At 42.8% G+C, this 26,806-nt stretch overlaps 1 protein-coding gene across 5 annotated transcripts in view; it reads right to left on the bottom strand.

The window, feature by feature from the left end:
• The window catches only part of dtnba (dystrobrevin, beta a), a 62,245-nt gene extending 38,910 nt beyond the window's left edge, over positions 1-23,335 (bottom strand). For 4 of the 5 annotated variants that reach the window (XM_060913835.1, XM_060913839.1, XM_060913837.1 and 1 more), the window contains exon 1: positions 23,122-23,335. The gene's annotated coding sequence lies outside the window, so the exon portion shown is untranslated. Of the gene's footprint in view, positions 1-4,955; positions 5,005-23,121 lie in introns of all 5 variants that reach the window. The other variant, XM_060913836.1, reaches the window with a different exon arrangement.
• Positions 23,336-26,806: the final 3,471 nt, after the last annotated feature.

Genomic DNA, 26,806 nt, shown 5'->3' with positions numbered 1-26,806 from the left:
AAATTCAGTCCGATGACTCAATCCAGCTTCCAGTGGTCTGGTCTGCACTCTGACTGATGTGTGCACGCTCTGGCCAGCAGGAGAAGAGGCGCGAAATGATGCTGCTTGCCCTTCGCAGCGAGATGTACTCGTCGCTATGGCGTCAATATCAAAGCAGGAGGAGGAGGCACAAACCGGCACGAACTGTCTATGGGTGCGAAGCGACCTCCTTGCCCTTTGGGTCAATATCAACACCCCCCCCCCCAATTTTTTTTCTCATCGGATCTACACGATTCACGTAGGTCACCCATTTTGGTTTCAAAACAGCGAATTTCGCCGAAAGGTGAGGGATTTTCATGTATGGACACAGCACACTAGGGTTGGGCAGTATCCAAATTTTGATACCTTTAAACTGTCTCTGTGTTTTCCCGGGGTATACGGTATTACCGAGAAAAAAATAATATTTTGTTTCGGCCTACTGTGTAACGTGCGCCTATACCGGCGGACCTTGTCCAGACCTGCGCCTATGCCTCAAATGTACTATTTAAAAGCAGCATAGCGAATTATGTGCATTGTGGTATGGATTAAGCAGCAAAGCGAATTTTGTGCATTGATGAATGGATTAAGAGATATTTCAAAGCATCACGCAACTCTTCCTTCACCTTGAAAATAGCATTCAACTGTCGTTTACACATGTCTGCGTTGAAACGCCATTTGCAGCACTATTTCACCTACTCCATCAAAAAAAGTACACGATGAGCAGGATCATACCCTTTCAAGCATGGGAAATAAAAAAAGAAAAGAAAAAGAATCAACCAACACCCAAGTCCGTTTAGACTGCGCGATAAACCATATTCTTCAGCGCAAATGAGGCGAACCTAATTCAAATGCGTGATAGCTGCACAAGGCAAAATCATATGGGCCCACGTCATGCCATGGCGGGGAAATTAATAATCAAATGGCCTTACCTTGCTTAAAACGTTGCCTTGATCACATAACTCCTTACAATTATTCCACTTAAATCCATACGGTTTAACACACCCAACAAAGATAGCAAGCGCATTGCTAATTCCCACCAGAAACCTAACAGTTTACGCTACGATGTTTTCTTCCGTTTCTTCAGTAGATGACATTTCAAACGTTTATTACCCACATCCCAAATGTCATACGTTATATTATTTTACCTTGTTGTTACTCATGTAACCTACTCAAAACACTACTCATTGGAGAGATCTCATGGAAGTGGAGTACCCCAGGCTATGGTGTGCCTTAGGGGACATATTAGATTTTTTTCGATTTTGCGCGGTCATTTACATTATTGCTGGCTCTTCCTTTTCGTTTGGTTTGAAACCAAAATACTGCCACACTGCCGATGTTGTATTTTTTTTTTTGCCACTAACTCGTTATCTTGACTTGCCATCTTTCAACCGCGGTCTCAGTCTCTTGCGAAGCTTTCTGTCAGACTCCAAATGTCACGCAGGGTTGCCATGGTAACGACATAAACAACCCTGCACGCGATGAGAACTTCTTTAGGAAATTGATAGAATTAGTGAAAATACGATCACACAGTTATTCGGGATGATCTTCAATTTATTATTTTATATTATGACCTCATGTACTCCATATTTATTTAGATATTATATATTTTTTTAAAATGACGGTAATGAGACCGATACCGTTGGTACTTTTGGATACCTCGGGATACCTTCTTACCGTAATACCGCCCAACCCTACAGCACACGCTTAATATGTGGCGGCTTTAGTTGATGGTATGTCTGAATCTTCACTTCATATATATTTTTTATTTTCAACTAGCCAGCCGGGCTGGCTAGTGACAGGAATTACCCACCAAATTACAAGTTAAGTCGCCACGGGCGACCGGACCACCGCGAATTTCGAGCTCTGGTGTGTGTGTTGCGTTCATTCATTCCTTTCTTTCTTATGAGCTGAAAGAAGGTCGGAAGGTGTTGAATCATTCCCTTGTTTCAATTCAGACTTACACTGCTCTGAAAATTTGACCTTTTCCATCATCACCAGGACAGAAGAGTTTACGCTTTGTAGTTTCTCATTTCTGTTTTTTTTTTCCTATTAACTTCAAAAGAGAGTCTGGTGTGCTGACGGAATGGCTGTTGAACGCAACTATAAATTGACAAATTGCTGTGGTGTGAGAGGAATAAAACACTTCAGGGTGTGCTGTTCCAGTAAAATGATCCAATTCTGAGTGGAAACAGTGACTCTACTTCATCACACCATGCTGTTGTTGATTATTTTCCTCATTCACAATATGATCATGACGTCAGCGGCTTACCGAGTCACATGTCTGAGTTAAAAAAAACAACAACAGAGCAATTCCAGCGTTATGGACGTGACACTTGAACTCAAAATGGCAACAAATGACCCAGTGCATGTTTTATTGTCTCCCAGTATTTAAACAGGTGTTGCATATTTTAAGGCTGTACCATACTGGAGAAGTGATAGAACAAGAACAATTCCCATAGTACATCTAGGGCATGCCAGAAAATGCCAATAAAAGATGCGTTATGGATGTGACAGAAAAAGTATCACTTTTCTTGGGTGACTGTACATTTTTATCAAACTCTGTGAAATTGTAAACCTAATGTCGAAATGGAGATATCCATTTGATAGAGGGGTCCAAGGTGAATATTAAAAAAAATCTTTGTTTAAAATATTTTGTATTTCATGCAGAGTTTCGGAAGGAAAAGTCAGCGTTATGGATGTGACGAAATTCCGTTATGGATGTGACGCGTCTGAAATAGACATGGCATATGTTTAGAAAATCAGCAATTTAACCACCATAACCCTTTGAAAAACTCTCTAAATATCAGCTAAAACTATCCAAGTTCTTAAATAATATTTAGGATGGCTATTGTTTTTCTGTTTTGTGGATTTTAGCATACATTTCTGTGGCTTGTGGCAATAATATAGAATTGTACATGATCAAAGTTGATTTTAGCTTGGGTTTTACATTATAAGAAAGAAAGACTGACAGTGACATATTAGGTTGGTTACAAATTGGTTCAACTTATTCACATCTGTAAAATACAGGCCTAGGTGAGATCTCTGGGAGTGGTTTTGATGCATTACATGTTGCTTTATTTTTGCATGGTGAGGTTGACATTTACATGGAATTGCCCAACACAATATCAAGGAAATGTAACACTACGTTCACACTGCAGGCTGAAGGGACTCAAATCCGATTTTTTCGCCCATATGTGACCTGTATCTGATCTTTTATTGACAAGATGAACGACACAGATCCGATTTTTTCAAATCCGACCCAGGCCATTTGGATATGTGGTCCTAATTCCGATTCCTATCCGATCTTTTCATATGCGACTTCAGTCTGAACCGCCAGGTTGCATTCATCCGACTTACACGTCATCAACAAGCCACAAACGTCACTATTCTGCGCTGAAGTAGGCGGCGGGTCTCTCAAAAAAAGTTACAACAACATGGCTTTGATGTTCCTTTGAACGGAGGTTGCAGTCACTACCCCGCAGAACGCCTGCGCCAAAACCCTTGCCCTCTTCCTTCTCAACCTTCTCCTTAACATCAGGCTATTGTGCATGTTCTGGCTCCATCGCAACAACAACTGCATCATCGCCAGGTACTCCATGCTGGCTACTGTCATACACAGGAAACTTTAGGTTACTTCCGTAAACACTGGCCATGCTCACTGCGTGTGACGTCATCGTATCCTGCAATGCGCATCCGGAACACTTTTAGGTCGCTTTCCGTTCATACTGAGGATCACATACAAGTCGCATATATTTGTTAATGTGAACGACCTCACAAAAAAATCGGATTTCACAAAAAAATCGGAATTGAGCATTAAGCCTTGCAGTGTGAACGTAGTGTAATTTCTGCGCACACAGTCTCTGTGGGTAAAAATCCTCACCCAGCTCAAAAGCACACACACACACACACACACACACACACACACACCAGCCAATACCCCACTGAGAAAATAATTCCAGTGCACTGTAGCCCACAGCAACCAAGAATCCCCTCACAATTAGAACCGATTAGCCATGAGATGCGAACGGCCCAAGACAACTCCAGTGAGAGTTCAGGCTCAAGCAGAAATGTTAACTCAGCACAAACATCATACTGACATGCAAACTCGCTGCTGCGCAGAAACACACATTGCAGCGTGTTCAGGCAGTCTCACTGTGCTAATAATGAAACACTGACACGGCTAAAACGGGTCTGACAGAACAGGTCAGTGCCAAGGAAAGGAGGAAGGAGGCGTGGCCTCTGCAGCCATCAGCGGCGAGGGAAGGAGGCGTGGCCTCTGCAGCCGTCAGTGGCAAAGAAAGGAGGTGTGGCCTCTGCAGCCATCAGTCCCAAGGAAAGGAGGAAGGAGGCGTGGCCTTTGCAGCCGTCAGTGGCAAGGAACGGAGGAAGGAGGTGTGGCCTCTGCAGCCGTCAGTCCCAAGGAAAGGAGGAAGGAGGCGTGGCCTCTGCAGCCATCAGTGGCAAGGAATGGAGGAAGGAGGTGTGGCCTCTGCAGCCGTCAGTCCCAAGGAAAGGAGGAAGGAGGCGTGGCCTCTGCAGCCGTCAGTGGCAAGGAAAGGAGGAAGGAGGTGTGGCCTCTGCAGCCGTCAGTCCCAAGGAAAGGAGGAAGGAGGCGTGGCCTCTGGAGTTGTCCACAGCGCCAAAAGACTTCATAGAAAAATCTCTCAAACACTGATTCAGAGTTCACTTTCAGAGTAAAGAATTATAGTTTTACAGACGGGCAGCTCACTTAAGTGTAAAAGTTTGAAAACAACACACATTTAATTCCAGCTCAACACCTGCTCCTGCACACAGTTCCAGCTGCTCATAATTCCTCTGTGAACAAACACAGCTGACACAAGGCAAACAAGCCCAAAACAACCTGAACACACACACACACACACACACACACACACACACACACACACACACACACACTATGCAGGTGCACTTCTTACCTCTTTAGCGGCTGGAGCTCTAACTAGTGCAAAAGGGCCAGTGTGAGGTCTGAAAAGCAGCACACACGCGCACGCACACACACACACACACACACACACACACACACACACACACACACACACACACACACAGAATGTTATCACAAGCTGATGTGAACCTACCACACAGCATAAAACAACACACAGTCAGCAGAGAGCTGCACTTCCTGGTCAAACCAAGACCGTGGATAAAAATCGAACCATTATATTTGTGCTGACAATAATTCGATTTTTCTTAAATATCATAATTAAATATTAATTAAACATAATTAAATCATTAAGTCCTGTGTATGCGCTATTACTGTAGTAACCATAACATCATAGAACAAACACAAACAAGTCGTTCGTGTTAACGTACAATTGTACAAAAATTACGCACACCTCTGACCAATCAGATTCGAGAATCCGATCGCTCGGCGCTATAAATATAGTTAACCGATGTCAGTTAAATTAAACACTTGTCCGCTCCGTCCAATGTGACGGCGGTATCTTTTATTAACTGGCAAAATCAAGTCAAGACGCGAGCATCAGGCGAAACGTTACTCATACATATAAGGTGGGCGAAGGGGGCGGAGCTCCCAGGGGCTTCGGTAAACACTAGAGGAGTTTAAAACACAAATCATTTCAGATTTTACTGGGACAGCTCGGAGTACTTTTCAGTGATCTGGTGTTAAAGTGTGTGAAAGTTCTCGGGCTGGCTTTGGAAAAAATAAGAGGCGTGTGATGAGCAACAAAATATAAATAAATCTGAACAGAGCGCAGCAACGACAGAGATGTGACCGAGACATCGTTCTCTCCGTCACGTTCTCACCCACACAGTGAAGTCTGCTGAGAGACACGGAGGGACTGCAGCTCGCGGACAAGCAGACCGCCCACTCAGACTTCCTGTCAAGTAGATGCATCAAACACACACACATACACACAGTATGCGGACGTGCCATCATTTCGTCTCATTCATCAAACAACATGCAAACTAATTTATACATAAACAGGAGTGTTTAGACAAGAAATGCAATGCTCGTGAATATCCATGAAGGTTCGTATCCTACATTCTGTATAACGAACGAGAGCGGATAATCAGCGTGCGACTTTTTGCAGATATTCACATTGCGCTGTTAATCACACATTGTGGAACGTTCCGTCTTTGATATTAGTGACTTGATTTAAAACACATAAAACTAGCTACTCAATCAGTGCAAAACTGTTGGCACCCTATAAAAGCTGGAACATTTCTTTAGTGTGTGTGTGTGTGTGTGTGTGTGTGTGTGTGGTAGCTGGTGCACTGCAGTGGCTGAGCTGCGTTACTGGAAGATTTAGCACAAGTCACACTGTTTTATTCCTAATTCACACTGTTTATTCACCATTTTCTCATTTCCAGGTCGGGGATTTGTAGGTGTGGCTAAATGTAAATGCATCATTACATTACATTAGAGCAGTGTTTCCCGACATTTCTTGAGCCACAGCACATATTTTACATTTGAAAAATCCCACGGCACACCACCAAACAAAAATATCACAAAAAAAATAAAATAAAATTATATATATGATAATCTAGTCTCAATTTACTCACAATTTCCTTAGTGGGAAACCTAGGCCTGTTTAGTTGAACACAAAGCTGATATACTCGTAGAAATTGAAGAAAGACACACACGAAGATCTTCAACAGCTCTGAGTCTCTCTCCTTTTTTAGTTTTATAGCAGTCATGCTTGAAAAGCCCAGCTCGCATAGATAGGTTGTGGAAAATCACCTTTTTTGCTTTCTTCTGACCTCTACTTATACTAGGGCCTTCATCTGGGTCAGAATTTTCTCCAGGGCCCAGTTTGGATTGTGTACCTTTTTTTTCAAATATTTATCTATCGCCATCACCGCTGTCACACCCGAAGCATTACTAATTCTATTGTTTGAATGGCAACAGGTAGATACACAGGTTAATTATCTACCTGCTGCCATCTATTGGAAGAGTATTTAATTGTTCTGCCGGTCACTATACGTCACTGGCATAGACGAACGAAGACAAAATTATTTGCAGCAAAGAAATAATTTTCGGAGCAATTAAGTGAAATTGGATAAATGTCCCAAGGTACACCTGATGATCTCTCACGGCACACTAATGTGCCGCGGCACAGTGGTTGGGAATCACTGCATTAGAGGCATTTAGCAGACGCTTTTATCCAGAGCGACGTACAACATACCCAGAGTAGCCTGATGAGCAGTTAGGGGTTAGGTACCTTTCTCAAGGGCACTTCATCTAATCCTGCTGGTCCAGGGAATTGAACCAGTGACCTTTTGGTCCTGAAGCTGATTCTCTAACCATTACACCATGGCTTTCATTATGAAAAGATTTCTTTTTTTTTTTAACTTTTGTTTAGAGACATGTGGACTCTGAATAAATTCAGGAACTTTTGATTCACTAAACTGTACTAAAAGGTTGTGTCACACTGTGAGGACATCTGATCGATTTTGGTTCTTACAAAGGCTTAAATACCTGAAGACAGACACACACACGCGCAAACCAGCAATTATAATCACACACATAGAGTCAGACCGAAAGTGGAAACTACGTCATTGCAAAACCACCCCACACACACACACACACACACACACACGCGTTAAATGAGTGCGTCTTAATGTATTCATGAAAAACAGAAAGAGAGAAACAGGCAAACAGACAGAGCAAACACCAACTGGTGTCTATGTGTCACACACATCTGAGAAAGAATGAAAGAGAGAGAGAGAGAGAGAGAGAGAGAGAGAGAGAGAGAGAGACTTAATGCATTATTTTTGGGTTGGTTGTTTTGGTAGACCCTAGAGTCTGACAGAAACAGAAAATAGAAAAAAAATGAGAGAGAGAGAGAGAGAGAGAGAGAGAGAGAGAGAGAGAGAGAGAGATATGTGGAGGAAGGACACCAGGGAGGGACTGACACCAGGGTGGGTGATGGAAAGTTGCCCCTGGGCTGCTATTCCTGTCCACAAACTCCCCTGACACTGACTGACACACACACACACACACACACACACACACACACACACACACACACACACACACACCACATGACCTGAGCAACAGCTGAACCTATTCTCATTTCTCTCTCTCTCTCTCTAATTGACATGCAGGAGTTTATACAAACGTATTAGGACAATGTTACTATGGTAACACCTTCTATGATGAAAACGCCTGACAGCGACACCTGTGAGTGCTTATAGATCATCAGACGGCAACCCCACACACACACACACACACGGCAATCCTCAGCTCACACACCTCTAATGAGTGAGAATTACAGTGCAGTACTCCAGCGAGGCCGTGAACACGAACAGTCTGATGGTTTGTCTGTTGACTGGAAGAACACAGACCACGTACGGTATAAACGAAGGCTTCAGACGTTTCGGCTCAGAGTGAGAACATCGGCTGATTTATCTACACTACACTCATCTGATGAACCGACCACAGATAAAACTCGCCCTCAGTCTATACACACTCAGAGATGAAGATCTCTATCCACCTCCCACACGCTCCGTTTAGTTGGAAAACTTCTGCAAACAAATCCAACAGAGATTCTGGAGATTTTATATTTTGGGCCCAAACCAGATTTTTTACCGGTTCAGCTGAACTCGGCTGGAAGTCCTGGGTCCATGATATCCTGACTTAGGAGGAGCTAAACGAGTCCAGAGCCTTGAAGATGCAAACAAAATCAGTCAGTCTGTTCATTTCTTGAGTTAGTTAGTTAGTTAGTTAGTTAGTTAGTTAGTTAGTTAGTTAGTTAGGTAGGGAGAGAGAGAGAAAGAAAGAAGGTAAAAAGAGAGGAGTGAAAAATAAAGGAAAGGATAAAGAAAATAGTAGCAAATAAAAATAAGAGGGGACAGGAAAAAGATTCAAGGAAAGAAAAAAGGGAAGGAGGGAAGGAAAAATAAAGGAAAGGATAAAGAAAAAGAAAGAAAGAAAGAAAGAAAGAAAGAAAGAAAGAAAGAAAGAAAGAAAGAATAGGCACATGGAAGGTAAAAAGAAGGGAGAGAAGGAAAAGATAAAGTAGTAGCAAATAAAAAAGAATTAAGGAGGTGGGAAAGAAAGAAAGAAAGAAAGAAAGAAAGAAAGAAAGAAAGAAAGAAAGAAAGAAAGAAAGAAAGAAAGAAAGAAAGATGGAAGGTAAAAAGAAGGGAGAGAAGGAAAAGATAAAGTAGTAGCAAATAAAGAAAAAGAATTAAGGAGGTGGGAAAGAAAGAAAGAAAGAAAGAAAGAAAGAAAGAAAGAAAGAAAGAAAGAAAGAAAGAAAGAAAGAAAGAAAGAAAGATGGAAGGTAAAAAGAAGGGAGAGAAGGAAAAGATAAAGTAGTAGCAAATAAAGAAAAAGAATTAAGGAGGTGGGAAAGAAAGAAAGAAAGAAAGAAAGAAAGAAAGAAAGAAAGAAAGAAAGAAAGAAAGAAAGAAAGAAAGAAAGATGGAAGGTAAAAAGAAGGGAGAGAAGGAAAAGATAAAGTAGTAGCAAATAAAGAAAAAGAATTAAGGAGGTGAGAAAGAAAGAAAGAAAGAAAGAAAGAAAGAAAGAAAGAAAGAAAGAAAGAAGGGAGAGAAGGGAGAGAAGGAAAAGATAAAGTAGTAGCAAATAAAGAAAAAGAATTAAGGAGGTGGGAAAGAAAGAAAGAAAGAAAGAAAGAAAGAAAGAAAGAAAGAAAGAAAGAAAGAAAGAAAGAAAGAATAGGCACATGGAAGGTAAAAAGAAGGGAGAGAAGGAAAAGATAAAGTAGTAGCAAATAAAAAAGAATTAAGGAGGTAAGAAAGAAAGAAAGAAAGAAAGAAAGAAAGAAAGAAAGAAAGAAAGAAAGAAAGAAAGAAAGATGGAAGGTAAAAAGAAGGGAGAGAAGGAAAAGATAAAGTAGTAGCAAATAAAGAAAAAGAATTAAGGAGGTGAGAAAGAAAGAAAGAAAGAAAGAAAGGAGAGAAGGGAGAGAAGGGAGAGAAGGAAAAGATAAAGTAGTAGCAAATAAAGAAAAAGAATTAAGGAGGTGGGAAAGAAAGAAAGAAAGAAAGAAAGAAAGAAAGAAAGAAAGAAAGAAAGAAAGAATAGGCACATGGAAGGTAAAAAGAAGGGAGAGAAGGAAAAGATAAAGTAGTAGCAAATAAAAAAGAATTAAGGAGGTAAGAAAGAAAGAAAGAAAGAAAGAAAGAAAGAAAGAAAGAAAGAAAGAAAGAAAGAAAGATGGAAGGTAAAAAGAAGGGAGAGAAGGAAAAGATAAAGTAGTAGCAAATAAAGAAAAAGAATTAAGGAGGTGGGAAAGAAAGAAAGAAAGAAAGAAAGAAAGAAAGAAAGAAAGAAAGAAAGAAAGAAAGAAAGAAAGAAAGAAAGAAAGGAGAGAAGGGAGAGAAGGAAAAGATAAAGTAGTAGCAAATAAAGAAAAAGAATTAAGGAGGTGGGAAAGAAAGAAAGAAAGAAAGAAAGAAAGAAAGAAAGAAAGAAAGAAAGAAAGAAAGATGGAAGGTAAAAAGAAGAGAGAAGGAGTGAAAAATAAAGGAAAGGATAAAGAAAATAGTAGCAAATAAAAATAAGAGGGGACAGGAAAAAGATGCAAGGAAAGAAAAAAGGGAAGGAGGGAAGGAAAAATAAAGGAAAGGATCAAGAAAGAATAGTAGCAAAGAAAGAAAGAGGCACATGGAAGGTAAAAAGAAGGGAGAGAAGAAAGTAGCAGCAAAGAAAAAGAGGAAGGAAGGACGGAAAAAAGAGGACAGCAAAAGATACATGCAAAGAAAACAGGGAGGGAGGGAAGGAAAAAGAAAGGAAAGGATAAACAAAGAATGGAAGGAAGGAAAGAAAGAAGATGGAAGAATAGAAGCAAGGAAGGAAAATGAAAGCTGTAGGGAATTAAAGGAGAAAAAAAAATAAGTTCTGCAATCCAAAACACGTCATGTTTGATTCACTTCGACTCAGAGTGAACGTGTAAGACAGAATGGATGGAATGATGGACAGACAGAAGGAAGGAAGAGAAAGAAACTCTGTAACCCAAAGCACGTGTTCGATTCTCTTTCTCACCAGAGTTCAGTGTCGCTCTGACGCTCTGCCTACAGAACCGCACCGAGACGGAGAACGTTCTAAACACTGCTGATGTGAAAGCGCTCTTAAATCGGACACAGAGCCAGTAACCCACCCACCCACCCCACCCCACCCCACCACACCACACCACAACACTTTTCTTTCTGAGGATCTAGAACGGGTGTGTCTGGACCTGTCTGATAAAAGCGGCGTGTTCTCCATCGGTTCTCCCTCCTCCTCTCTCCCTCTCTGATCTCGGCAGTGCGGAGCAAATCCGATAAGTCCCTCGAGGAACGTGATAAAAGCTTCCAGGCTGGGAAAACCCAGCCCGTCCGCGGCCTTTTCACTTCTCCCCTCCCCTTCCTTTCTCCGCACCTATTCACGCCATCCATTCAGCACTCTCTGCTTCCTTTTACACTCCTCTTTCACCTTTTCACCACGGCGTCCTTCTTTAAACCCTTTAACTTCTCACCCCAGTCTCGGATTCATCAGAACATCTCAGCACTGATCCAGGATCAGCTCGCACTCTTCGGGTTCTTAACTTCCTTTGCGATCAGAAAGGCAAACGCAGACCGGCGGACGCAAAACTCGCACGCTGAACGTCGGAACGAAGCAGACATGAACACGTCGTCCTTATTTAATATACAAGCTCTGTTCCCTCGAGAAGCTGAAAACTGACAAACATCGAAACCTTAAAAACATCTCTCCTTCAATACAGTACAGCTCACACAGATGATTAGCCTTTCTGTTCGGAGTTTGCACGTTCTTCTCGTGCCCGTGACGTAAACGGACAAAACAACGTGTCATAATTTATGGAAGGAGTCTCCAGTATCAGCATTTCATAACAGACAGAACAGGGCTGTGTACGCTTCACACTTTCTCAGTAAGGCCATCCTTAAAAAAAAATCCGTTTCCTGTCCACCGGGTGAGCAAAAGAATTTTCAGTCGGGAGGGAGGGTTTTTTGTTTTTTTATATGGATGGATAAGAAATTGCAATGCTGTTTGCTTTTTCTTTCAGTATTTTTTTATTACAAAAGCAGACACATTTAATAAAATGACAGTTTAATCAACTGAAACTTGTACAAAAACTTTAAGTTAGCATTTTAAATGCTGACTGCAACATTTGCAAAACTTTTACAAAGGTACTTAAAATGTCCGACACACGGACTTTTTGTAGTTCTAAATCGACCTAGTTCGGATGAAATTACACTATTAAAATGATCACTGAATGATTTGTTTTTCTGAATCTTTACTATTTTGTTGTTCGCTAGAATACCATTTTGCGATTTCACACTTAAGCAAATGTTTGAAAACTCCGGATCTCCTTCCTTCATGGTGGCTGACATTTTTTTGTGCCGCACGGCGCATGCGCGGAGCTGAGTCAGTTCAGAGTGCGTGCGCACTCGGCGGAGGCAGTAGTGTGTCGGAGGGAACAGAAGCAGAGAGGACGCTTATTTTGTCTCCGGTAAACCAGTCTTCTCTCGTTCAATTACGTGCTGGCATCAAAAGACACCGTTGGTTGTAAATGAAACCAAACTGAGTGGTTGGAGTGTATTTTCATACACAAATGGAGAAATGTTCGCTGAGTGTTTAATTGTGTAGCCCCACTGCAGACCGTTGTCGTTGTTAATTCATAGCATGCTCAGCTGCGTGAATGTGTCATGCACCGAAAATAAGAGATTTACAAGCCAGGAACGCCTCACGATGCAAACGCAAGAAAAGAAAGAAGATTTACTGCCATTTTACTTTGTATTTGAGTCAAGTGAATAAATAAATGGTCTGTGGAAAATACATTTAATCCTGGGAACTGCGTGCACAGGAGTTTATTTTGTGTTTACTCCCCCCCCAGCTGGCTACTTATTTGTCATGGCTGGCTAGTATGAGCCTTAAAGGAACAGTCCACCGTACTTCCATAATGAAATATGCTCTTATCTGAATTGAGACGAGCTGCTCCGTACCTCTCCGAGCTTTGCACGACCTCCCAGTCAGTCAGACGCAGTCAGACGCGCTGTCACTCCTGTTAGCAATGTAGCTAGGCTCAGTATGGCCAATGGTATTTTTTGGGGCTGTAGTTAGATGCGACCAAACTCTTCCGCGTTTTTCCTGTTTACATAAGTTTATATGACCAGTGATATGAAACAAGTTCAGTTACACAAATTGAAACGTAGCGATTTTCTATGCTATGGAAAGTCCGCACTATAATGACAGGCGTACTAACACCTTCTGCGCGCTTCGGCAGCGCATTGATATCTAAGCTCCGTATCAATGCGCTGCCGAAGCGCGCAGAAGGTGTTAGTACGCCTGTCATTATAGTGCGGACTTTCCATAGCATAGAAAATCGCTACGTTTCAATTTGTGTAACTGAACTTGTTTCATATCACTGCTCATATAAACCTATGTAAACAGGAAAAACGCGGAAGAGTTTGGTCGCATCTAATTACAGCCCCAAAAAATACCATTGGCCATACTGAGCCTAGCTACATTGCTAACAGGAGTGACAGCGCGTCTGACTGACTGGGAGGTCGCACAAAGCTCGGAGAGGTACGGAGCAGCTCGTCTCAATTCAGATAAGAGCATATTTCATTATGGAAGTACGGTGGACTGTTCCTTTAAGGCCAATTTATGCTGACAACCCAGTCCTTGCAGACGGCGCCGCAGATAGCGTTTGCGTAGCCCCCCCACCTTCGCAGACGCTCTGCGCGCACCTCCCAAAAATTGTGACCACCGCAGAAGCCTCGCAGACAGCGTCGCAGACAAGAGGGCTCTGATCGGTCCACTCTACATCCGCTGTACACGCACTTCCACTTCCCTACTTTCCCGGTTTGGTTTATTTTCACGACCGCCATTTTTAAAAACACGAGCGAAGATGGAGCAGCACGAAGAGCGGTTGATCGAGGAAGTGAGGAAGTACGTACATCTATACGACTCCAGTTCTAGTCATTATAAGTAACCGGAGGATAAACACTCCACTAACCACACCCACCAACTACTCCTAGCGATTTCGCAACTTCGCGCCCCCTTGCGTTGTGGCGGTGAATAACATCGCGCACGCCTATTACTCCCGCTCAACAATAAATTACAACTGTCTGCGAAAAGCTATCTGCGAAAGCCTTGTCACACGAGCATGCAGAGGCCTTTAGTGGAAAGCCCTGAGAATGCGTAAATGTCAAGTTCGATTTTAGATTTACGAACCCAAAAAAAATGTAGAAAAACCGGCGTTAAAAAAAATTTTCAACCGCACAAATGGCACTCACCCGGCCGGTGGACCGGAAACGGAACATTTTTTAATAATGGCCTTGATTCTGGACTCGTCTGAAAAGGAAGATTGTTCGTTGCATGATGAGCCTTTCTAAAACTCTGTGTCACGAACGCTGCACCGTTATCAGCATGTTCTCATACCACACGTCCCACCAACGCTCAGATACACAAAACTTCCTGTTACACCTGTGAGACCAGAGTCAGTCAATAACCAGCACTGAGCAGCGTGTTTACCGTTTAGAAACATTTAATTTTCTTAACCTACATATTTTTAGTCCATCAGTCGCTCAGCAGGAAGCTAAAACTGGGTTTTTTTTGTTTGTTTTTCCCCCTTGTAAATATTTACTCAGGAGGTTTTGCAGTGGCGTGTAGCGCTTCTTCAAGTTGGCTCTAATCTGAAGCACAGATATGAACATGGATATCAGGTTAAGGAAATAATTACACGAGGATCTTAGTCGGATTATTCACATATTGTCATTATGCATGAATAATCAGATATTAAACAGACTCTGTTTAGTCAAGTAATTAATGACGCTAGTTTCAGTGTGCGTCTGCAATGACACCGTGTGTGTCAGGTAGGGTGCATGTCAGATAGAGAGAACGAACATTCCATACATTCCCCAGGTCACAGTGAGACGAGGAGAATGGGGGCTTGAGTATCGACTCCACTGTGTGTGTGAGAGAGAGAGTGAAGAAGCCTTTATTTGTCATTTGTGCACTCAGGCGCAGTGAAATTCGTCCTCTGCATTTAAGCCATCTGAAGCCGTGAACACACACATGCACTCACAAGTGAGCACTGAGCACAGACACATACCCAGAGCAGTGGGCAGCAGTGCTACAGCACCCGGGGGGCAGTTGGGGGTTAGGGGCCTTGCTCAAGGGCGCTTCAGCCCAACCTCAGGCCATGGCTGCTGCATATTAGTCTAACCTGCATGTCTTTGAACTGTGGGGGAAACCGGAGCATCCGGAGGAAACCCACACAGACACGGAGAGAACACGCAAACTCCGCACAGAAAGGCTCCTGTTGGCTGCTGGGCTCGAACTCAGAACCTCCTTGCAGTGAGGCGACAGTGCTAACCACTACACCACTGTGTTGTGAGTGTGTGTGTGTGTGTGTGTGTGTGTGTGTGTGTGTGTGTGTGTGTGTGTGTGTGTGTGTGTGAGAGAGAGAGAGAGAGAGAGAGAGAGAGACAGAGACAGAGAGAGAGAGAGAGAATGAGTGTGAGTGAGTGAGAGAGTAAGAGAGCGTGAGAGAGTGTGAGTGAGAGTGAGTGAGTGAGTAAGTGAGTGAGAGAGTGTGTGTGTGTGTGTGAGAGAGGGAGAGTAAGAGTGAGTGAAAGAGTAAGAGTGAGTGTGAGTGAGAGAGTAAGAGTGAGTGTGAGTGAGAGAGTAAGAGTGAGTGAGAGAGTAAGAGTGAGTGTGAGTGAGAGAGTAAGAGTGAGTGTGAGTGAGAGAGTAAGAGTGAGTGTGAGTGTGAGAGTAAGAGAGTGTGAGAGTAAGAGTGTGAGTGAGAAAGAGTGTGAGTGAGAGAGTAAGAGTGTGAGTGAGAGAGTAAGAGTGTGAGTGAGTATGAGAGAGAGTGAGAATGAGTGTGAGAGTGCGAGAGAGTGAGTGAGAATGAATGAAAGAGAGAAAGTAAGAGTGAGTGTGAGAGTGCGAGAGAGAGAGTAAGAGTGTGCGAGAGTGAGTGAGTGAGTGTGAGAGAGTGAGTGAGTGAGTGAGAGAGCGTAAGAGTGTGAGAGAGAGAGCAAGAGAGTATGTGAGAGAGAATGAATGAGAGTGTGAGAGTGCGAGAGGAGTAAGAGTGAGTGAGAGAGACAGAGCGCGAGAGAGTGTGAGTGAGAGAGAGTAGAGAGTGAGTGTGAGAGAGAGAGTGTGTGAGAGAATGAATGAGAGAGTAAGAGTGAGTGAGTAAGAGTGTGAGAGAGAGAGCGAGAGAGTGTGTGAGAGAATGAATGAGAGAGAGCAAGAGTGAGTGTGAGAGAGAGTGCGAGAGAGTGAGTAAGAGTGAGTGTGGGAGAGAGAGAGTGCGAGAGAGTAAGAGTGAGTGTGAGAGACAGAGCGAGTGTGTGAGAGAGTGACAGTGAGTGTGAGAGTCAATTGTGCATCACATGACTGAAGGGTGTCATGCTTTCTTACATGCTTCAGGGATCTGTGATTAATCTTGACTTCTCACACACAAACATGTTTCCCATGGTTGGTCACGCTGTAATGACTCATATCTTAACATTAAAGTGACCTCAAATAGCCTTGCTTACTGACTAACACACACACACACACACACACGAAGTTCAAACTTCAAGCACTGCACAAAAAACAGATCATAAAACTTCATAAACACACCAAAAATGATCAGAATTACAGCTATGGAGCTTCTTGGCCCGGTTTCCTCTGCATGAGATTCAATCTGAAAAGAAGATAAACATCTATCTCCATCTGGAAGGTGTGAGTGTGTGTGTCTACACATGCTTACAACAGGTAGCACGATGAGGGGATGCGGCAAAAAAAAAAAAAAAAATACCCAGAGCATCAGGGAATATGATCAGACATTATTTCGGCAGTGGATTATTTTCAGAACGGCGCGGATGCCGAGAGTGACTGACCAAAAATATCCAGTGGTCTGAAACAGAGCGAACCACACACACACACACACACACACACTGCTTTAGCCTCCCCAAGCGGAACAAACAACATACAGCGTGTTTCATGAAGCAAAAGTACATAAAGTCTTAACTTGCTACATATAAGGAGACTCATTAACATAAAAATCAACTGACATTCTTCAAAGCATACATTCATCGTAATTTTATCTACAATTATTTATTTCAATTACGCACCAACGTACAGCTTTGTGTTAATAACCTGACAAGAAGAAAGAGCTCCAAAACAGATCCCTTAATTAAAAACGAACAGGATTACCCAGCCATTCAGTTAGGACAAAAGTAATGGCACCCTAGAAAAAGAACGAGCATTCACATTTGTCTGAATCACAGCCGATAACCTACGTTTACCTTACGCCATATTTACGAGGCGCTTATTCACATACACATAAAATATCAGCATTAAAAAAAAAAAAATTAATGTCCGGTGCATAGCAACAATCTATAATTATATTCCTTGGTAATATGGCATAACGAGCTGTTCCTCCACCTGTAATCATTTTCTGCTGTAACCTGTCCACCTGTTTATGTTATAAGAACGCATTTAGTTTTTTATCAAAAATATTTTCAGCATCAGTCAGTGTGCGGCATTGGATACCGTTTCATTTGAAATACATCGTATCATATCATATCGATGTGTGAACAGAATCGTATACGACCTTCAAACGTTCCAAACTCACCAAATGATCAAGCTTTTAACCTTCCACAGCCTTAATATAAGAAAATAACCAACGTAAATAACGGATATTCAGTGGTTTTTTTTCCAAATGCAGTTTAACACTGAGCTGTGCGGTTTTTTATTTTAAAAAAAAAAAATATATATTTTTTTAAAAATATATTTTATTGTTTTATTTTTTTAAATATGAAATATATTTTATATATATATATATATATATATATATATATATATATATATATATATATATAAATTTTTATTTAAAAAAATGAAATGTATTTAAATTTTTTTATTATATGTTTTATTTGGGGGCGGCACGGTGGTGTAGTGGTTAGCGCTGTCGCCTCACAGCAAGAAGGTCCTGGGTTCGAGCCCCGGGGCCGGCGAGGGCCTTTCTGTGTGGAGTTTGCATGTTCTCCCCGTGTCCGCGTGGGTTTCCTCCGGGTGCTCCGGTTTCCCCCACAGTCCAAAGACATGCAGGTTAGGTTAACTGGTGACTCTAAATTGACCGTAGGTGTGAATGTGAGTGTGAATGGTTGTCTGTGTCTATGTGTCAGCCCTGTGATGACCTGGCGACTTGTCCAGGGTGTACCCCGCCTTTCGCCCGTAGTCAGCTGGGATAGGCTCCAGCTTGCCTGCGACCCTGTAGAAGGATAAAGCGGCTAGAGATAATGAGATGAGATGAGATGTTTTATCTGAAATATATTGCATGGTTTTCCCCAAAGCGTGTTAGCGTGTCGGGCCCGATACGCTTGGTTTGCCTGCCGATACGCTTAGTCGCTTTAGTTAAAATCTGACACGCTTAGATTTATACAGATGCGTTAAATTTCCTGCCCACAAGTAACTAGATACATAAGAGAAAAAAATAACAGACCCATTTACATATTGATTGATATTTGTGTTAAACAAGCCGTCTTTTTTCCCAATGTTTGTGTTGGTTCCGCCAAAGTAATATGTTCGTGTGGTATGATGTAAACAAACTGTAATCTGTTGGCTATGTCAAGATCACGCGTTCAAACCGTCCAATAAAAATATCGAAAGAAAACGTCAGACATCCCACAAGCTTCCGATTCATTATAAGCGATCTCATTGGCTGCCGATGTCGTCCCGCACCAGACGGACAAAGCCGACTGATTTTAATCACAAAAGTTTGACCTCGTCTATTATCATTCATGAATGTGTTTATAAGTACATAATCTCTCTGCAAACTTTAAATGTATGAATTAAGTTTTATTTTCCTTTAAATATGTTTTAATCTTAAGGTAGTCTGTTCAATAAAGTGCCAAAATTTAAACTTTATAATACGCAGTCGCCTTACTTTTCTTTTCAGTGTATCTTAGTTATACATATATTACGGTAATTGCATCCGAAACATTCTAAACCATTACAGTTATAGTAATACAGCAACTTATTTTAAGGTGGCAGGTCTTAGGTTCAGATCCCAACAGGAGGTCATGATGATCGAGTCTCTTCATTGGATTGCGCAAACCACTGGTCATATTTTCATGCACATTTTTGTTCCAACGCTACTTGATCAGAGATAATTAAGGGATTGCCGTAGATTTTCAGTCTATCATAGACCTCAGGAATCGAGAACAAAACAGTTTAAGTTGCATGTTGAACTTTAAGGTGAAATTTCAAATGTGTTTACATTAATACTATTTAGGTCAGACATCATTGAAACACTGGTAAAATCTATCCTATAATCATCTATCTAAAACCTCTCTGAGACCCTGAAAATGCACCTGAGAGCATCTATTTTCAAAATGTTTTCCGGGGGGGCCGTGCCCCCGCACCCCACTAGTTTCGCTTCGCACCGTTGGCGCTCGATTGTCTGTGTATCATCATGCCAGAATTTAGGGCTTTAATTTTTTTCTGGGGAAAACACTGATATCGTATCATATTGATGTGTGAAAAGGATCAGATGCGACCTTCAAATGTTCCAAACTCACCAAATGATCAAACTTTTAACCTTCTACAGCCTTAAAGTGCGTATCACGGGTAAATTCAGGCGCAAGATCAATGTAATTCTCCTATTTTATATTAAACTTTGGTCAAATATCTGTAACATTCTGCATTCTCTGCAATTTTTTTTACCTTGCGCAATACCAGAAACATTCAGTTGAAATCAAGCCATTTGAGGCGAATTGGTCCGCCTCTGAAAAAACTTGGCATTTGGATTTCCCGGCAAATATTGATTTTCGTGACGGTGCGTGCGGGACGCCTCCCTCTGAATCCTACGTCAGCGCTGGTTTGTTTATGAGAAAATGACCTGGTGGTTTTCTGTAAATTTCTTCAACGTTATCGCGTAATTATTAAAATGGTTAACAGATGTATCGTAGGAGGGTGTAGCAACGCCAATCTTGATGGGATTAGTACTCATCGCTTCCCAAAAGACCGGACAATGAGACAGAAATGGGAGCGCTTGGTCTACACAGGCTGTGCACTGAAACTGTGCAAAGCTCCCGCAGGTAACGTCACGAATCTGGCTCCAGACTCCCTTGGGATTTTTCCAGATGCGTTTTTTATTTTATTTTTTTCTGCTGTAGACAGATGGCCTTGTGCAAAATTACCCTTCTGGATGAGTGTGTAAAGGGACATACTTTCATATTAAAAAAAAAAGCGAAATTGGTCCAGGATATGCACTTTAATATAAGAAAATAATGAACGTAAATAATGGATATTCAGTGTTTCTTTTTTTCCAAACACAGTTTAACTCCGAGCTGTGCGGTTGTTTATTTGAAATATATATATTTGAAATACAGGTAGCATGGTGGTGTAGTGGTTAGCGCTGTCGCCACACAGCAAGAAGGTCCGGGTTCGAGCCCCGTGGCCGGCGAGGGCCTTTCTGTGTGGAGTTTGCATGTTCTCCCCGTGTCCGCGTGGGTTTCCTCCGGGTGCTCCGGTTTCCCCCACAGTCCAAAGACATGCAGGTTAGGTTAACTGGTGACTCTAAATTGACCGTAGGCGTGAATGTGAGTGTGAATGGTTGTCTGTGTCTATGTGTCAGCCCTGTGATGACCTGGAGACTTGTCCAGGGTGTACCCCGCCTTTCGCCCGTAGTCAGCTGGGATAGACTCCAGCTTGCCTGCGACCCTGTAGAAGGATAAAGCGGCTAGAGATAATAAGATGAGATGAGACAGTACCAGTCAAAAGTTTGGAAACACCTTCAAGTTCGATGTTTTTTCTTTATTTTAATTAAAGGGGAACAGAGGGCAATATATAGAGTAAATATAACAATAAAACACACATTAACGAACCTTATTCAAGACTTACAAAAGTTTTTTTTTCTAAGGTTGGAAAGTTATAGTGTTTTGAAAGTAGCTCGAGCAAACTATTTCCGCAGTTTGAACAGCCCGCCATGATATTAATTTTATCCAATCAGAATGCATGTTCATTTTCTCTGCGTAACACTCATGACGTATGTATGTGCCCAGTTGTGTTGGCTCATTGAGGTTGGGAATAGCACGTGTGAATCGGAAAGTAGGAGGAATTGTAAGTGATCGGCTACACAATGCCACAGTGTGTTGCTTTCGGGTGTAATAACAGGACCGATGGAAAGCATAACGATCCTCCAGACGTGTCTTTTCACTCGTTTCTGCTGAAAAACACCAAGCGAGTTCGAGCTTTCTTCTCTTCTTTCGTCATCACCGGAGTCGAGAGTACCTCTCCTAGGTTCAAACTGGTACCCTTCTAAGCCATAGCCTGCTTGCAGTGTGTCTTGCGGGATCTCTTCGTATGATTCGACAGAGCTGTCGCTTTCACTTGATGCGCCCGACGCCATGATTACACGCTTCTCTCCTAGTGCAGTGGGTAGGGCTGACGTCACGGTCTTTTAAAAATGGCGACTCTTGTGCCGTTTAGCGTACCGACTATTATATTTACAATTACCAAGATATTTAGTTGTTTTCTAGTATATAAATTTGATAGAATACTTAAGAATACGTTACTTTGTCACATCAGCAACTGTATATATTATATTTGGTACCCCTTTAACTAAAAGACACTTCGAGTCTTAAAGTAATGACTGACTGTTATTTCTCTTTACTTAGTTGAGTGGTTCTTGACATAATATGGATTACTACAGTTGTCGAACAGGGCCATTTACTGTATTTTTATTATTTACTCTTTACTGGTTGATGGTGTCAAATCCATTAAGAAGGCAAGAAATTCCATTTTTGACAAGACACGCCTGTTAATTGAAAAGCATTCCAGGTGACTCCCTCATGAAGCTGGTTCAGATAATGCCAGTAGTGTGCAAAGCTGTTATCGAGGTACATAGTGACGACTTTGAAGAATCTAAAAGACGAAACTTTTTTTTAACACTTTTTTGTTTACCATATAATTCCATATGGCGGCACGGTGGTGTAGTGGTTAGCGCTGTTGCCTCACAACAAGAAGGTCCGGGTTCCAGCCCCGGGGCCGGCGAGGGCCTTTCTGTGTGGAGTTTGCATGTTCTCCCTGTGTCCGCGTGGGTTTCCTCCGGGTGCTCCGGTTTCCCCCACAGTCCAAAGACATGCAGGTTAGGTTAACTGGTGACTCTAAATTGAGCGTAGGTGTGAATGTGAGTGTGAATGGTTGTCTGTGTCTATGTGTCAGCCCTGTGATGACCTGGCGACTTGTCCAGGGTGTACCCCGCCTTTCGCCCGTAGTCAGCTGGGATAGGCTCCAGCTTGCCTGCGACCCTGTAGAACAGGATAAAGCGGCTAGAGATAATGAGATGAGATGAGATAATTCCATATGTTATTTCATAGTTTTTATGAGTTCAGTATTGTTCTACAATGTAGGGAAATAATTTAAAAATAAATAAATAAAAGCATCGAATTTGAAGGTGTTTCCGAACTTTTGACTGCTACTGTATATCGTATGGTATCGTATCGATGTGTGAACAGAATCGAATGCGACCTTCAAATGTTCCACACCAAATTATCAAGCTTTTAACCTTCCACAGCCTTAATATAAGAAAATAATGAACGTAAATAAGAGATATTCAGTGCTTTGTTTTTCCTAAACGCGGTTCGGTTCGAGCTGTGCGGTTGTTTATTTGGGGGAGAAAAAAATGAAGTTTGAACTTTAGTAGTTCAAACCACAGAAAGAACAGCGCGCATGCGCAGAGGCAAACCCGAGCTCGCTCGCGCTCAGAAGCACTGCTTTGAAGGAAAAGCGCGTGCTACTCTCATTAGCTGTGCTCGAAAATTCACCATGGTTACCATATGACGGCTCGTGCTGTGTAGTGCGCGAGCGAGCTACTTTTTCTTTGACTGTTTCTCAGGAAGCGCGAGAGCAGCAGAGCCGAGAGCGGGCGGCCATGTTGGAAAGAAATGTTAACTCTTTCTTGCCCGGTCCGCTCACTACCGTGAAACTTGTTTTCATTGAAGTAAATAAGCATTAACACGAGGCATTTTAGCAGAAGAGCTGAACCTATAAAACAGCATGAATGTCAGGAAGCAGCGTCTGTTGTGTGAGTAAAGTAAAAGAGCAAAGAGAAGGAAGGAAAGAAAGAGACTCACTTCACGACAGCGAAGAATTTCCACAGGTACCAGCATCAGAGAGCGAAAAAGAGCCGTTAAACAGGAGAGTTTACATCCCAGAACCCGCGTTCTAACAGAATAATACGGGTTTATTCCCGAGAGCTCCGGTATCACCGCGGTGGAGCGTCTGCGAGCTCAGCCATGCTCTCTGTGCAACACCGCGGCGCTCTGAGGGAAGTACACACATCTCTCTCTCTCTCTCTCTCACTCACTCACACACACACAAGCTGCTCCAGAACCATCAACAGACCCTGACTGAACTCTACACCAGAACCATCAACCACAAACCCTGACTGAACTCTACACCAGAACCATCAACCAAACCCTGACTGAACTCTACACCAGAACCATCAACCACAAACCCTGACTGAACTCTACACCAGAACCATCAACAAACCCTGACTGAACTCTACACCAGAACCATCAACAAACCCTGACTGAACTCTACACCAGAACCATCAACAAACCCTGACTGAACTCTACACCAGAACCATCAACAAACCCTGACTGAACTCTACACCAGAACCATCAACAGACCCTGACTGAACTCTACACCAGAACCATCAACAAACCCTGACTGAACTCTACATCAGAACCATCAACAGACCCTGACTGAACTCTACACCAGAACCATCAACCACAAACCCTGACTGAACTCTACACCAGAACCATCAACAAACCCTGACTGAACTCTAAACCAGAACCATCAACAGACCCTGACTGAACTCTACACCAGAACCATCAACCACAAGCCCTGACTGAACTCTACACCAGAACCATCAACAAACCCTGACTGAACTCTACACCAGAACCATCAACAGACCCTGACTGAACTCTACACCAGAACCATCAACCACAAACCCTGACTGAACTCTACACCAGAACCATCAACCACAAACCCTGACTGAACTCTACACCAGAACCATCAACCACAAACCCTGACTGAACTCTACACCAGAACCATCAACCAACCCTGACTGAACTCTACACCAGAACCATCAACAACAAACCCTGACTGAACTCTACACCAGAACCATCAACCAACCCTGACTGAACTCTACACCAGAACCATCAACAACAAACCCTGACTGAACTCTACACCAGAACCATCAACAAACCCTGACTGAACTCTACACCAGAACCATCAACAAACCCTGACTGAACTCTACACCAGAACCATCAACAGACCCTGACTGAACTCTACACCAGAACCATCAACAGACCCTGACTGAACTCTACACCAGAACCATCAACATACCCTGACTGAACTCTACACCAGAACCATCAACAAACCCTGACTGAACTCTACACCAGAACCATCAACAAACCCTGACTGAACACTACACCAGAACCATCAACAAACCCTGACTGAACTCTACACCAGAACCATCAACCACAAACCCTGACTGAACTCTACACCAGAACCATCAACAGACCCTGACTGAACTCTACACCAGAACCATCAACAAACCCTGACTGAACACTACACCAGATCCATCAACAAACCCTGAGTGAACTCTACACCAGAACCATCAACCACAAACCCTGACTGAACTCTACACCAGAACCATCAACCACAAACCCTGACTGAACTCTACACCAGAACCATCAACAGACCCTGACTGAACTCTACACCAGAACCATCAACAGACCCTGACTGAACTCTACACCAGAACCATCAACATACCCTGACTGAACTCTACACCAGAACCATCAACAAACCCTGACTGAACTCTACACCAGAACCATCAACAAACCCTGACTGAACACTACACCAGAACCATCAACAAACCCTGACTGAACTCTACACCAGAACCATCAACCACAAACCCTGACTGAACTCTACACCAGAACCATCAACAGACCCTGACTGAACTCTACACCAGAACCATCAACAAACCCTGACTGAACACTACACCAGATCCATCAACAAACCCTGAGTGAACTCTACACCAGAACCATCAACCACAAACCCTGACTGAACTCTACACCAGAACCATCAACCACAAACCCTGACTGAACTCTACACCAGAACCATCAACAACAAACCCTGACTGAACTCTACACCAGAACCATCAACAACAAACCCTGACTGAACTCTACACCAGAACCATCAACAAACCCTGACTGAACTCTGCACCAGAACCATCAACAAACCCTGACTGAACTCTACACCAGAACCATCAACAAACCCTGACTGAACTCTACACCAGAACCATCAACAAACCCTGACTGAGCTCTACACCAGAACCATCAACAGACCCTGACTGAACTCTACACAAGAACCATCAACAGACCCTGACTAAACTCTACACCAGAACCATCAACAAACCCTGACTGAACTCTACACCAGAACCATCAACAAACCCTGACTAAACTCTACACCAGAACCATCAACCACAAACCCTGACTGAACTCTACACCAGAACCATCAACCACAAACCCTGACTGAACACTACACCAGAACCATCAACAGACCCTGACTGAACTCTACACCAGAACCATCAACAACAAACCCTGACTGAACTCTACACCAGAACCATCAACAAACCCTGACTGAACTCTGCACCAGAACCATCAACAAACCCTGACTGAACTCTACACCAGAACCATCAACAAACCCTGACTGAACTCTACACCAGAACCATCAACAAACCCTGACTGAACTCTACACCAGAACCATCAACAGACCCTGACTGAACTCTACACAAGAACCATCAACAGACCCTGACTAAACTCTACACCAGAACCATCAACAAACCCTGACTGAACTCTACACCAGAACCATCAACAAACCCTGACTAAACTCTACACCAGAATCATCAACCACAAACCCTGACTGAACTCTACACCAGAACCATCAACCACAAACCCTGACTGAACACTACACCAGAACCATCAACAGACCCTGACTGAACTCTACACCAGAACCATCAACAACAAACCCTGACTGAACACTACACCAAAACCATCAACAAACCCTGACTGAACTCTACACCAGAACCATCAACCACAAACCCTGACTGAACTCTACACCAGAACCATCAACCACAAACCCTGACTGAACACTACACCAGAACCATCAACAAACCCTGACTGAACTCTACACCAGAACCATCAACAACAAACCCTGACTGAACACTACACCAGAACCATCAACAAACCCTGACTGAACTCTACACCAGAACCATCAACCACAAACCCTGACTGAACTCTACAAAAGAACCATCAACAGACCCTGACTGAACACTACACCAGAACCATCAACAAACCCTGACTGAACAGTACACCAGAACCATCAACAAACCCTGACTGAACTCTACACCAGAACCATCAACCACAAACCCTGACTGAACTCTACACCAGAACCATCAACAACAAACCCTGACTGAACTCTACTCCAGAACCATCAACAACAAACCCTGACTGAACACTACACCAGAACCATCAACAAACCCTGACTGAACTCTACACCAGAACCATCAACAGACCCTGACTGAACTCTACACCAGAACCATCAACAGACCCTGACTGAACACTACACCAGAACCATCAACAAACCCTGACTGAACTCTACACCAGAACCATCAACAGACCCTGACTGAACTCTACACCAGAACCATCAACAGACCCTGACTGAACACTACACCAGAACCATCAACAA

The sequence above is a fragment of the Neoarius graeffei genome, chromosome 2, assembly GCF_027579695.1.
Source record: "Neoarius graeffei isolate fNeoGra1 chromosome 2, fNeoGra1.pri, whole genome shotgun sequence".
NCBI classification, from domain to species: Eukaryota; Metazoa; Chordata; class Actinopteri; order Siluriformes; family Ariidae; genus Neoarius; species Neoarius graeffei.
The sequence above is the reverse complement of the archived record's forward strand: the minus strand, read 5'-3'. Positions and strand labels throughout refer to the sequence as shown.